We start from the raw sequence: 14,031 nt of genomic DNA on the forward strand, positions 1-14,031 counted from the left end.
ATTGACCAAATGACCACCGTCTGGCCTTGCAACCACAAACTGTCCAACAGACCACATTCTGACCTAGCGACCAATATCTGACCAACTGACCAAAGTCTGACGTAGAAACAAGCAATTGACCAACTGACCACAATCTGACCAAGAAACCAGAAACTGACCAACTGACCACAGTCTGACCTTGGAACCAGAAACTGACCAACTGACCACAGTCTGACCTTGGAACCAGAAACTGACCAACTGACCACAGTCTGACCTCGGAACCAGAAACTGACCAACTGACCACAATCTGACCGAGGCAACATGAAACTGACCAACTGGCCACAGTCTGATCTAGAAACCAGAAACTGTCGAACTGAACACAGTCTGATCAAGAAACCAGAAACTGACCAACTGGCCACTGTCTGATCTAGCAACCAGAAACTAACCAACTGACCACAGGCTGACCTAGCAACAAGCAACTGACCGACTGACAACAGGATGACCTAGCAACCAAAATACTAAAATACTGACCAGATAAAAAGACCTAGACAACCAGAAACTGGCCAACTGACCACAGTCTGACCGAGAAACAAGAAACTGACCAACTGACCACAGTCTGACCATAGTCTGACCTAGAAACCAGAAACTGACCAACTGCCCAAAGCCTGACCAAGACAACATGAAACTGTCCTACTGACCAAGCCAACACGAAACTGACCAAATGACCATAGTCTGACCAAGAAACCAGAAACTGAGCAACTGACCACAATCTGACCTCGAAACCAGAAACTGACCAAATGACCACAGTCTGACCTAGCAACCACAAATTGTCCAACAGGCTACATTCTGACCTAGCGACCAATATCTGACCAACTGACCAAAGTCTGACGTAGAAACAAGCAATTGACCAACTGAACGCAGTCTAACATGGAAACATGAAACTGACCAACTGACCACAGTCTGACCTAGAAACCAGAAACTGAACAACTGACTACAGTCTGACCTCAAAACCAGAAACTGATCAACTGACAACAGTCTGACCTCGAAACCAGAAACTGACCAACTGAAAACATTCTTAACTCGAAAGCATAAACTGATCAAATGACCACATTCTGACCTAGAAACCAGAAACTGACAGTCTGACCTCAGTCTGACATAAAAACAGAAACTGACCAACTGACCACAGTCTGAGCTAGAACCCAGAAACTGACCAATGGACCACAGTCTGACCTAGAAAAAAGAAACTGACCAACTGACCACAGTCTGACCTTGGAACCCGAAACTAACCAACTGACCACAGTCTGATCTATAAACCAGAAATTGACCAAATGACCACCGTCTGACCTTGCAACCACAAACTGTCCAACAGACCACATTCTGACCTAGCGACCAATATCTGACCAACTGACCAAAGTCTGACGTAGAAACAAGCAATTGACCAACTGACCACAATCTGACCAAGAAACCAGAAACTGACCAACTGACCACAGTCTGACCTCGAAACCAGAAACTGACGAACTGACCACATGCTTAACTAGAAACCAGAAACTGATGAACTGACCACATTCTGACTTAGAAACCAAAAACTGACCATCTGACCTCAGTCTGACTTAAAAACAGCAACTGACCAACTGTCCACAGTCTGACCAAGAAACTAGAAATTAACCAAAGGACCACAGTCTGACCTAGAAACCAGAAACTGACCAACTGACCACAGTCTGACCTTGGAACCAGAAACTGACCACCTGACCACAGTCTGACTTCGGAACCAGAAACTGACCAACTGACCACAGTCTGACCGAGGCAACATGAAACTGACCAACTGACCAGATTCAGACCTACAAACCAGAAACTGACCAACTGACCACAGTCTGACCGAGAAACAAGAAACTGACCAACTGACCACAGTCTGACCATAGTCTGAACTAGAAACCAGAAACTGACCAACTGCCCAAAGCCTGACCAAGACAACATGAAACTGTCCAACTGACCAAGACAACACGAAACTCCAAATGACCATAGTCTGACCAAGAAACCAGAAACTGAGCAACTGACCACAATCTGACCTCGAAACCAGAAACTGACCAAATGACCACAGTCTGACCTAGCAACCACAAATTGTCCAACAGGCCACATTCTGACCTAGCAACCAGTATCTGACTAACTGACCACAGTCTGACATGGAAACCAGCAATTGACCAACTGAACGCAGTCTAACATGGAATCCTGAAACTGACCAACTGACCACAGTCTGACCTAGAAACCAGAAACTGAACAACTGACCACAGTCTGACCTCAAAACCAGAAACTGATCAACTGACAACAGTCTGACCTCGAAACCAGAAACTGAACAACTGAAAACATTCTTAACTCGAAACCAGAAACTGATCAACTGACCACATTCTGACCTAGAAACCAGAAACTGACAGTCTGACCTCAGTCTGACATAAAAACAGAAACTGACCAACTGACCACAGTCTGACCTAGAAACCAGAAACTGACCAATGGACCACAGTCTGACCTAGAAAAAAGAAACTGACCAACTGACCACAGTCTGACCTTGGAACCCGAAACTAACCAACTGACCACAGTCTGATCTATAAACCAGAAATTGACCAAATGACCACCGTCTGACCTTGCAACCACAAACTGTCCAACAGACCACATTCTGACCTAGCGACCAATATCTGACCAACTGACCAAAGTCTGACGTAGAAACAAGCAATTGACCAACTGACCACAATCTGACCAAGAAACCAGAAACTGACCAACTGACCACAGTCTGACTTAAAAACAGAAATTAACCAACCGGCCACAGTCTGACCTAGAAACCAGAAACTGACCAACTGACCACAGTCTGACCTTGGAACCAGAAACTGACGAACTGACCACATGCTTAACTCGAAACCAGAAACTGATGAACTGACCACATTCTGACCTAGAAACCAGAAACTGACCATCTGACCTCAGACTGACTTAAAAACAGCAACTGACCAACTGTCCACAGTCTGACCGAGAAACTAGAAATTAACCAACGGACCACAGTCTGACCTAGAAACCAGAAACTGACCAACTGACCACAGTCTGACCTTGGAACCAGAAACTGACCACCTGACCAGTCTGACTTCCGAACCAGAAACTGACCAACTGACCACAGTCTGACCGAGAAACAAGAAACTGACCAACTGACCACAGTCTGACCATAGTCTGACCTAGAAACCAGAAACTGACCAACTGCCCAAAGCCTGACCAAGACAACGTGAAACTGTCCAACTGACCAAGACAACACGAAACTGACCAAATGACCATAGTCTGACCAAGAAACCAGAAACTGAGCAACTGACCACAATCTGACCTCGAAATCAGAAACTGACCAAATGACCACAGTCTGACCTAGCAACCACAAATTGTCCAACAGGTAACATTCTGACCTAGCAACCAGTATCTGACTAACTGACCACAGTCTGACATAGAAACCAGCAATTGACCAACTGAACGCAGTCTAACATGGAATCCTGAAACTGACCAACTGACCACAGTCTGACCTAGAAACCAGAAACTGAACAACTGAACACAGTCTGATCTCAAAACCAGAAACTGATCAACTGACAACAGTCTGACCTCGAAACCAGAAACTGACCAACTGAAAACATTCTTAACTCGAAACCAGAAACTGATCAACTGACCACATTCTGACCTAGAAACCAGAAACTGACAGTCTGACCTCAGTCTGACATAAAAACAGATACTGACCAACTGACCACAGTCTGACCTAGAAACCAGAAACTGACCAATGGACCACAGTCTGACCTAGAAAAAAGAAACTGACGAACTGACCACAGTCTGACCTTGGAACCCGAAACTAACCAACTGACCACAGTCTGATCTATAAACCAGAAATTGACCAAATGACCACCGTCTGGCCTTGCAACCACAAACTGTCCAACAGACCACATTCTGACCTAGCGACCAATATCTGACCAACTGACCAAAGTCTGACGTAGAAACAAGCAATTGACCAACTGACCACAATCTGACCAAGAAACCAGAAACTGACCAACTGACCACAGTCTGACCTTGGAACCAGAAACTGACCAACTGACCACAGTCTGACCTTGGAACCAGAAACTGACCAACTGACCAGAGTCTGACCTCGGAACCAGAAACTGACCAACTGACCACAATCTGACCGAGGCAACATGAAACTGACCAACTGACCACAGTCTGATCTAGAAACCAGAAACTGTCGAACTGAACACAGTCTGATCAAGAAACCAGAAACTGACCAACTGGCCACTGTCTGATCTAGCAACCAGAAACTGACCAACTGACCACAGGCTGACCTAGCAACAAGCAACTGACCGACTGACAACAGGATGACCTAGCAACCAAAATACTAAAATACTAACCAGATAAAAAGATCTAGACAACCAGAAACTGGCCAACTGACCACAGTCTGACCGAGAAACAAGAAACTGACCAACTGACCACAGTCTGACCATAGTCTGACCTAGAAACCAGAAACTGACCAACTGCCCAAAGCCTGACCAAACAACATGAAACTGTCCAATTGACCAAGACAACACGAAAATGACCAAATGACCATAGTCTGACCAAGAAACCAGAAACTGAGCAACTGACCACAATCTGACCTCGAAACCAGAAACTGACCAAATGACCACAGTCTGACCTAGCAACCACAAATTGTCCAACAGGCCACATTCTGACCTAGCAACCAGTATCTGACTAACTGACCACAGTCTGACATAGAAACCAGCAATTGACCAACTGAACGCAGGCTAACATGGAATCCTGAAACTGACCAACTGACCACAGTCTGACCTAGAAACCAGAAACTGAACAACTGACCACAGTCTGACCTCAAAACCAGAAACTGATCAACTGACAACAGTCTGACCTCGAAACCAGAAACTGAAAACTGAAAACATTCTTAACTCGAAACCAGAAACTGATCAACTGACCACATTCTGAACTTGAAACCAGAAACTGACAGTCTGACCTCAGTCTGACATAAAAACAGAAACTGACCAACTGACCATAGTCTGACCTAGAAACCAGAAACTGACCAACTGCCCAAAGCCTGACCAAGACAACATGAAACTGTCCAACTGACCAAGACAACACGAAACTGACCAAATGACCATAGTCTGACCAAGAAACCAGAAACTGAGCAACTGACCACAATCTGACCTCGAAACCAGAAACTGACCAAATGACCACAGTCTGACCTAGCAACCACAAATTGTCCAACAGGCTACATTCTGACCTAGCGACCAATATCTGACCTACTGACCAAAGTCTGATGTAGAAACACGCAATTGACCAACTGAACGCAGTCTAACATGGAAACATGAAACTGACCTACTGACCACAGTCTGACCGAGAAACTAGAAATTAACCAACGGACCACAGTCTGACCTAGAAACCAGAAACTGACCAACTGACCACAGTCTGACCTCGAAACCAGAAACTGACAGTCTGACCTCAGTCTGACATAAAAACAGAAACTGACCAACTGACCACAGTCTGACCTAGAAACCAGAAACTGACCAATGGACCACAGTCTGACCTAGAAAAAAGATACTGACCAACTGACCACAGTCTGACCTTGGAACCCGAAACTAACCAACTGACCACAGTCTGATCTATAAACCAGAAATTGACCAAATGACCACCGTCTGACCTTGCAACCACAAACTGTCCAACAGACCACATTCTGACCTAGCGACCAATATCTGACCAACTGACCAAAGTCTGACGTAGAAACAAGCAATTGACCAACTGACCACAATCTGACCAAGAAACCAGAAACTGACCAACTGACCACAGTCTGACATAGAAACCAGAAATTGACCAACTGACCACTGCCTGACCTCGAAACCTGAAACTGACCAACTGACCACAGTCTGACCTCGAAACCCGAAACTGACGAACTGACCACATGCTTAACTAGAAACCAGAAACTGATGAACTGACCACATTCTGACCTAGAAACCAGAAACTGACCATCTGACCTCAGTCTGACTTAAAAACAGAAACTGACCAACTGTCCACAGTCTGACCGAGAAACTAGAAATTAACCAACGGACCACAGTCTGACCTAGAAACCAGAAACTGACCAACTGACCACAGTCTGACCTTGGAACCAGAAACTGAACACCTGACCACAGTCTGACTTCGGAACCAGAAACTGACCAACTGACCTCAGTCTGACCGAGGCAACATGAAACTGACCAACTGACCAGAGTCTGACCTACAAACCAGAAAATGACCAACTGACCACAGTCTGACCGAGAAACAAGAAACTGACCAACTGACCACAGTCTGACCATAGTCTGACCTAGAAACCAGAAACTGACCAACTGCCCAAAGCCTGACCAAGACAACATGAAACTGTCCAACTGACCAAGACAACATGAAACTGACCAAATGACCATAGTCTGACCAAGAAACCAGAAACTGAGCAACTGACCACAATCTGACCTCGAAATCAGAAACTGACCAAATGACCACAGTCTGACCTAGCAACCACAAATTGTCCAACAGGCCACATTCTGACCTAGCAACCAGTATCTGACTAACTGACCACAGTCTGACATAGAAACCAGCAATTGACCAACTGAACGCAGTCTAACATGGAATCCTGAAACTGACCAACTGACCACAGTCTGACCTAGAAACCAGAAACTGAACAACTGAACACAGTCTGACCTCAAAACCAGAAACTGATCAACTGACAACAGTCTGACCTCGAAACCAGAAACTGACCAACTGAAAACATTCTTAACTCGAAACCAGAAACTGATCAACTGACCACATTCTGACCTAGAAACCAGAAACTGACAGTCTGACCTCAGTCTGACATAAAAACAGAAACTGACCAACTGACCACAGTCTGACCTAGAAACCAGAAACTGACCAATGGACCACAGTCTGACCTAGAAAAAAGAAACTGACGAACCCACCACAGTCTGACCTTGGAACCCGAAACTAACCAACTGACCACAGTCTGATCTATAAACCAGAAATTGACCAAATGACCACCGTCTGGCCTTGCAACCACAAACTGTCCAACAGACCACATTCTGACCTAGCGACCAATATCTGACCAACTGACCAAAGTCTGACGTAGAAACAAGCAATTGACCAACTGACCACAATCTGACCAAGAAACCAGAAACTGACCAACTGACCACAGTCTGACCTTGGAACCAGAAACTGACCAACTGACCACAGTCTGACCTTGGAACCAGAAACTGACCAACTGACCACAGTCTGACTTCGGAACCAGAAACTGACCAACTGACCTCAGTCTGACCGAGGCAACATGAAACTGAACAACTGACCAGAGTCTGACCTACAAACCAGAAACTGACCAACTGACCACACTATGATCTAGAAACCAGAAACTGACCAACTGACCACAGGATTACCTAGCAAACAAAATGTTAAAAACTGACCAGAGAAACAGACCTAGACAACCAGAAAAAAACATAGAAACATATAAAATATGTACAGGAGCATGCCATTCAGCCCTTCTAGCCTGCACCGCCATTCAATGAGTTCATGGCTGAACATGCAACTTCAGTATCCACTTCCTGCTTTCACGCCACAACCCTTGATCCCCCGAGTTGTAAGGACTTCATCTAACTCCCTTTGAATATATTTAGTGAATTGGCCTCAACTACTTTCTGTGGTAGAGAATTCCACAGGTTCACCACTCTCTGGGTGAAGAAGTTTCTCCTTACCTCTGTCCTAAATGGCTTACCCCTTATCCTTAGAATGTGACCTCTGGTTCTGGACTTCCCCAACATTGGGAACATTCTTCCTGCATCCAACCTGTCCAAAGACGTCAGAATTTTAAACGTTTCTATGAGGTCCCCTCTCACTCTTCTGAACTCCAGTGAATACAATCCCAGTTGATCCAGTCTTTCTTGATAGGTCAGTCCCACCATCCCGGGAATCAGTCTGGTGAATCTTCGCTGCACTCCTTCAATAGCAAGAATGTCCTTCCTCAAGTTAGGAGACCAAAACTGTACACAATACTCCAGGTGTGGCCTCACCAAGGCCCGGTACAACTGTAGCAACACCTCCCTGCCCCTGTAATCAAATCCCCTCGCTATGAAGGCCAACATGCCATTTGCTTTCTTAACCGCCTGCTGTAACCAGAAACTGACCACTGCCCAAAGTCTGACGTAGAAACCAGCAATTGACCAACAGAACACAGTCTGACTTAGAAACCTGAAACTGACCAACTGACCACAGTCTGACCTAGAAACCGGAAACAGACCAACTGATCACAGTCTGATTTAGAAACCAGAAACTGACCAACTGACCACAGTCTGACCACAGTCTGACCTAGAAACCAGAAACTGACCACTGCCCACAGTCTGACCGACACAACATGAAACAGACCAACTGACCAAGACTACACGAAACTGACTAAATGACCACAGTCTGACCAAGAAACGAGAAACTAAGCAACTGACCACAATCTGACCTCGAAACCAGAAACTGACCAAATGACCACAGTCTGACTTCGGAACCAGAAACTGACCAACTGACCTCAGTCTGACCGAGGCAACATGAAACTGACCAACTGAACAGAATCTGACCTACAAATCAGAAACTGACCAACAGACCACAGTCTGACCGAGAAACAAGAAACTGACCAACTGACCACAGTCTGACCATAGTCTGACCTAGAAACCAGAAACTGACCAACTGCCCAAAGCCTGACCACGACAACATGAAACGGTCCAACTGACCAAGACAACACGAAACTGACCAAATGACCATAGTATGACCAAGAAACCAGAAACTGAGCAACTGACCACAATCTGACCTCGAAACCAGAAACTGACCAAATGACCACAGTCTGACATCTCAACCACAAATTGTCCAACAGGCCACATTCTGACCTAGCAACCAGTATCTGACTAACCGACCACAGTCTGACATAGAAACCAGCAATTGGCCAACTGAACGCAGTCTAACATGGAATCCTGAAACTGTCCAACTGACCACAGTCTGACCTAGAAACCAGAAACTGATCAACTGACAACAGTCTGACCTCGAAACCAGAAACTGACCAACTGAAAACATTCTTAACTCGAAACCAGAAACTGATCAACTGACCACATTCTGACCTAGAAACCAGAAACTGACAGTCTGACCTTAGTCTGACATAAAAACAGAAACTGACCAAAAGACCACAGTCTGACCTAGAAAGCAGAAACTGACCAATGGACCACAGTCTGACCTAGAAAAAAGAAACTGACCAACTGACCACAGTCTGACCTTGGAACCCGAAACTAACCAACTGACCACAGTCTGATCTATAAACCAGAAATTGACCAACTGACTACAGTCTGACCGAGAAACAAGAAACTGATCAACTAATCATCGTCTGACCTAGCGACCAATATCTGACCAACTGACCAAAGTCTGACGTAGAAACAAGCAATTGACCAACTGACCACAATATGACCAAGAAACCAGAAACTGACCAACTGACCACAGTCTGACTTAAAAACAGAAATTAACCAACGGACCACAATCTGACCTAGAAACCAGAAACTGACCAACTGACCACAGTCTGACCTTGGAACCAGAAACTGACCAACTGACCACAGTCTGACTCCGGAACCAGAAACTGACCAACTGACCTCAGTCTGACCGAGGCAACATGAAACTGAACAACTGACCAGAGTCTGACCTACAAACCAGAAACTGACCAACTGACCACACTTTGATCTAGAAACCAGAAACTGACCAACTGACCACAGGATTACCTAGCAACCAAAATGTTAAAAACTGAACAGAGAAACAGACCTAGACAACCAGAAAAAAACATAGAAACATATAAAATATGTACAGGAGCAGGCCATTCAGCCCTTCTAGCCTGCACCGCCATTCAATGAGTTCATGGCTGAACATGCAACTTCAGTATCCCCTTCCTGCTTTCACGCCACAACCCTTGATCCCCCAAGTTGTAAGGAATTCATCTAACTCCCTTTTAATATATTTAGTGAATTGGCATCAACTACTTTCTGTGGTAGAGAATTCCACAGGTTCACCACTCTCTGGGTGAAGAAGTTTCTCCTTATCTCTGTCCTAAATGGCTTACCCCTTATCCTTAGATTGTGACCTCTGGTTCTGGACTTCCCCAACATTGGGAACATTCTTCCTGCATCCAACCTGTCCAAACACGTCAGAATTTTAAACGTTTCTATGAGGTCCCCTCTCACTCTTCTGAACTCCAGTGAGTACAAGCCCAGTTGATCCAGTCTTTCTTGATAGGTCAGTCCCACCATCCCGGGAATCAGTCTGGTGAATCTTCGCTGCACTCCTTCAATAGCAAGAATGTCCTTCCTCAAGTTAGGAGACCAAAACTGTACACAATACTCCAGGTGTGGCCTCACCAAGGCCCTGTACAACTGTAGCAACACCTCCCTGCCCCTGTAATCAAATCCCATCGCTATGAAGGCCAACATGCCATTTGCTTTCTTAACCGCCTGCTGTAACCAGAAACTGACCACTGCCCAAAGTCTGACGTAGAAACCAGCAATTGACCAACAGAACACAGTCTGACTTAGAAACCTGAAACTGACCAACTGACCACAGTCTGACCTAGAAACTGGAAACAGACCAACTGATCACAGTCTGATTTAGAAACCAGAAACTGACCAACTGACCACAGTTTGACCACAGACTCACCTAGAAACCAGAAACTGACCACTGTCCAGAGTCTGACCGACACAACATGAAACAGACCAACTGACCAAGACTACACGAAACTGACTAAATGACCACAGTCTGACCAAGAAACGAGAAACTAAGCAACTGAACACAATCTGACCTCGAAACCAGAAACTGTCCAAATGACCACAGTCTGACATAGCAACCACAAACTGTCCAACAGTCCACATTCTGACCTAGCAACCATTATCTGGCGAGCGGACCACAGTCTGACCTAGCAACCACAAACTGTCCAACAGGCCACATTCTGACATTGCGACCAGTATCCGACCAACTGACCACAGTCTGACCTAGAAACCAGAAATTGACCAACTGACCACAGTCTGACCTCAAAACCAGAAACTGATCAACTGACCGCAGTCTGATCGAGCAAAAAACAATTGACCAACTGACCACAGGATGACCTTGCAACCAAAAAGTAAAAAAAATCTGACCAGAGAAACAGACCTAGACAACCAGCAATTGACCAACTGACCACAGTCTGAACAAGAAAACTGAAAATGACCAACTGACCACAGTCTGACCTAGAAACTATAAATTGACTAACTGACCACAGTCTGACCTCGAAACCAGAAACTGATCAACTGACCACCGTCTGATCGAGCAACAAGCAAATGACCAACTGACCACAGGATGACCATGCAACCAAAAAGTAAAAAAAAACTGACCAGAGAAACAGACCTAGACAACCAGAAACTGACCAACTGACCACAGACTGACCGAGAAACCAGAAACTGACCAAATGACCACAGTCTGATCTAGCAACCACAAACTGCCCAACAGGCCACATTCTGAACTTGGGACCAGTATCTGACCAACTGACCAATGTCTGACGTAGAAACTAGCAATTGACCAACGGACCACAGTCTGACCAAGAAAAAATAAAATGTCCAACTGACCACAGTCTGACCTAGAAACCAGAAATTGACCAACTGACCACAGTCTGAGCTCGAAACCAGAAACTGATCAACTGACCGCAGTCTGATCGAGCAACAAACAATTGACCAACTGACCACAGGATGACCTTGCAACCAAAAAGTAAAAAAAACTGACCAGAGAAACAGACCTAGACAACCAGCAATTGAACAACTGACCACAGTCTGACCAAGAAAACAGAAATAGACCAACTGACCACAGGATGACGTAGTAACCAGAAATTGACCAACTGACCACATTCTGACCTCGAAACCAGAAACTAATCAACTGACCACCGTCTGATCGAGCAACAAGCATTTGACAAACTGACCACAGTCTGACCTAGACAACCAGAAACTGACCAACTGACCACAGTCTGACCGAGAAACCAGAAACTGACCAAATGACCACAGTCTGATCTAGCAACCACAAACTGCGCAACAGGCTACATTCTGACCTTGGGACCAGTAACTGACCAACTGACCAAGGTCTGACGTAGAAACCAGCAATTGACCAACTGACCACAGTCTGACCAAGAAAACAGAAAATGACGAACTCACCACTAGAACACCTAGAAACCAGAAGCTGACAAACTGACCACAGTCTGACCTCGAAATCAGAAACTGATCAACTGACCGCAGTCTGATCGAGCAACAAACAATTGACCAACTGACCACAGGATGATCTTGCAACCAAAAAGTAAAAAAAACTGACCAGAGAAACAGACCTAGACAACCAGCAATTGACCAACTGACCACAGTCTGACCAACAAAACAGAAAATGACCAACTGACCACAGTCTGACCTAGAAACCAGAAATTGACCAACTGACCACAGTCTGACCTCGAAACCAGAAACTGATCAACTTACCAACGTCTGATCGAGCAGCAACAATTGACCAACTGACCACAGGATGACCTAGCAACCAAAAAGTAAAAAAAAACTGACCAGAGAAACAGACCTAGACAACCAGAAACTGACCAACTGACCACAGACTGATCTAGAAACCAGAAACTGACCAACTGACCACAGTCTGACTTAGAAACCAGAAACTGATCAACTGACCACAGTCCGATCTAGAAAACAGAAACTGACCAACTGACCACTGTCTGATCTCGCAACCAAAAACTGACAAACTGAACACAGTCTGAGCTAGAAACCAGAAACTGCCCAACTGACCACAGTCTGACCGAGAAAACAGAAACTGACCAACTGATCACAGTCTGACATAAAAACCAGAAACTGACCAAATGAACACAGTCTGAACTAGAAACCAGAAACTGACAAAATGACCATGGTCTGACCGAGGAAAAAGAAACTGTCCAACTGACCACAGACTGATCTAGAACCAGAAACTGACCAACTGACCATAGTCTGATTTGGAAACCAGAAACTGACCAACTGAACACAGTCTGACCAAAGCAACATGAAACTCACTAACTGACCACTGTCTGACCTAGAAACCAGAAACTGACCAACTCACCACAGCCTGATCTAGAAACCAGAAACTGTCCAACTGACCACAATCTGAACGTAGCAACCAGAAACTGATCAACTGACCACAGTCTGACCTAGAAACCAGAAGCTGACCAACTGACCACAGTCCTATCTAGAAAGCATAAACTGACCAAGTGACCACAGTCTGACCAAGAAACCAGAAACTGACTAACTGACCACAATCCGACTGAGACAATGCGAAACGTAGTAACTGAACACAGTCTGACCTAGAAACCTGAAATTGAGTAACTGACCACAGTCTGACCTAGAAATCTGATACTGGCCAACTGACCGCAGTCTGAGCTAGAAACCGTAACTGACCAACTGATCACAGTCTAAATTAGGAACCAGAAATTGAACAAGTGAATTCAGTCTGATCTAGAAACCAGAAACTGACCAACTGACCAGAGTCTGACCGAGACAACCAGAAACTGACCAACTGACCACAGTCTGACCGAAACAACCCAAAACTGACGAGCTGACCGCAGTCTGACCGAGGAACCAGAAACTGATGGAACTGACCACAGTCTGATGAAGTACCCAGCAACTGACCAATTAACCACAGGATGAGCTCGCAACCAAAATGTAACAAACTGAACACGGACTGATCTAGCAACCGGCAACTGACCAATTGTCTACAGACTGACCTAGAACCAGCAACTAGCCAACTGACCACAGTCTGACCGATACAACCTGAAACTGACCAACTGACCACAGTCTTACGAAGACAACCAGAAACTGAGAAACTGACCAATGTCTGAACTATAAACTAGAAATTGACTAACTGTCCACAGTCTGATCTAGCAACCAGAAACTGACCAACTGACCACAGTCTGACGTGGAAACCAGAAACTGACCA

This window comes from Pristiophorus japonicus, unplaced genomic scaffold, assembly GCF_044704955.1.
Source record: "Pristiophorus japonicus isolate sPriJap1 unplaced genomic scaffold, sPriJap1.hap1 HAP1_SCAFFOLD_60, whole genome shotgun sequence".
In the NCBI taxonomy this organism is placed as follows: Eukaryota; Metazoa; Chordata; class Chondrichthyes; family Pristiophoridae; genus Pristiophorus; species Pristiophorus japonicus.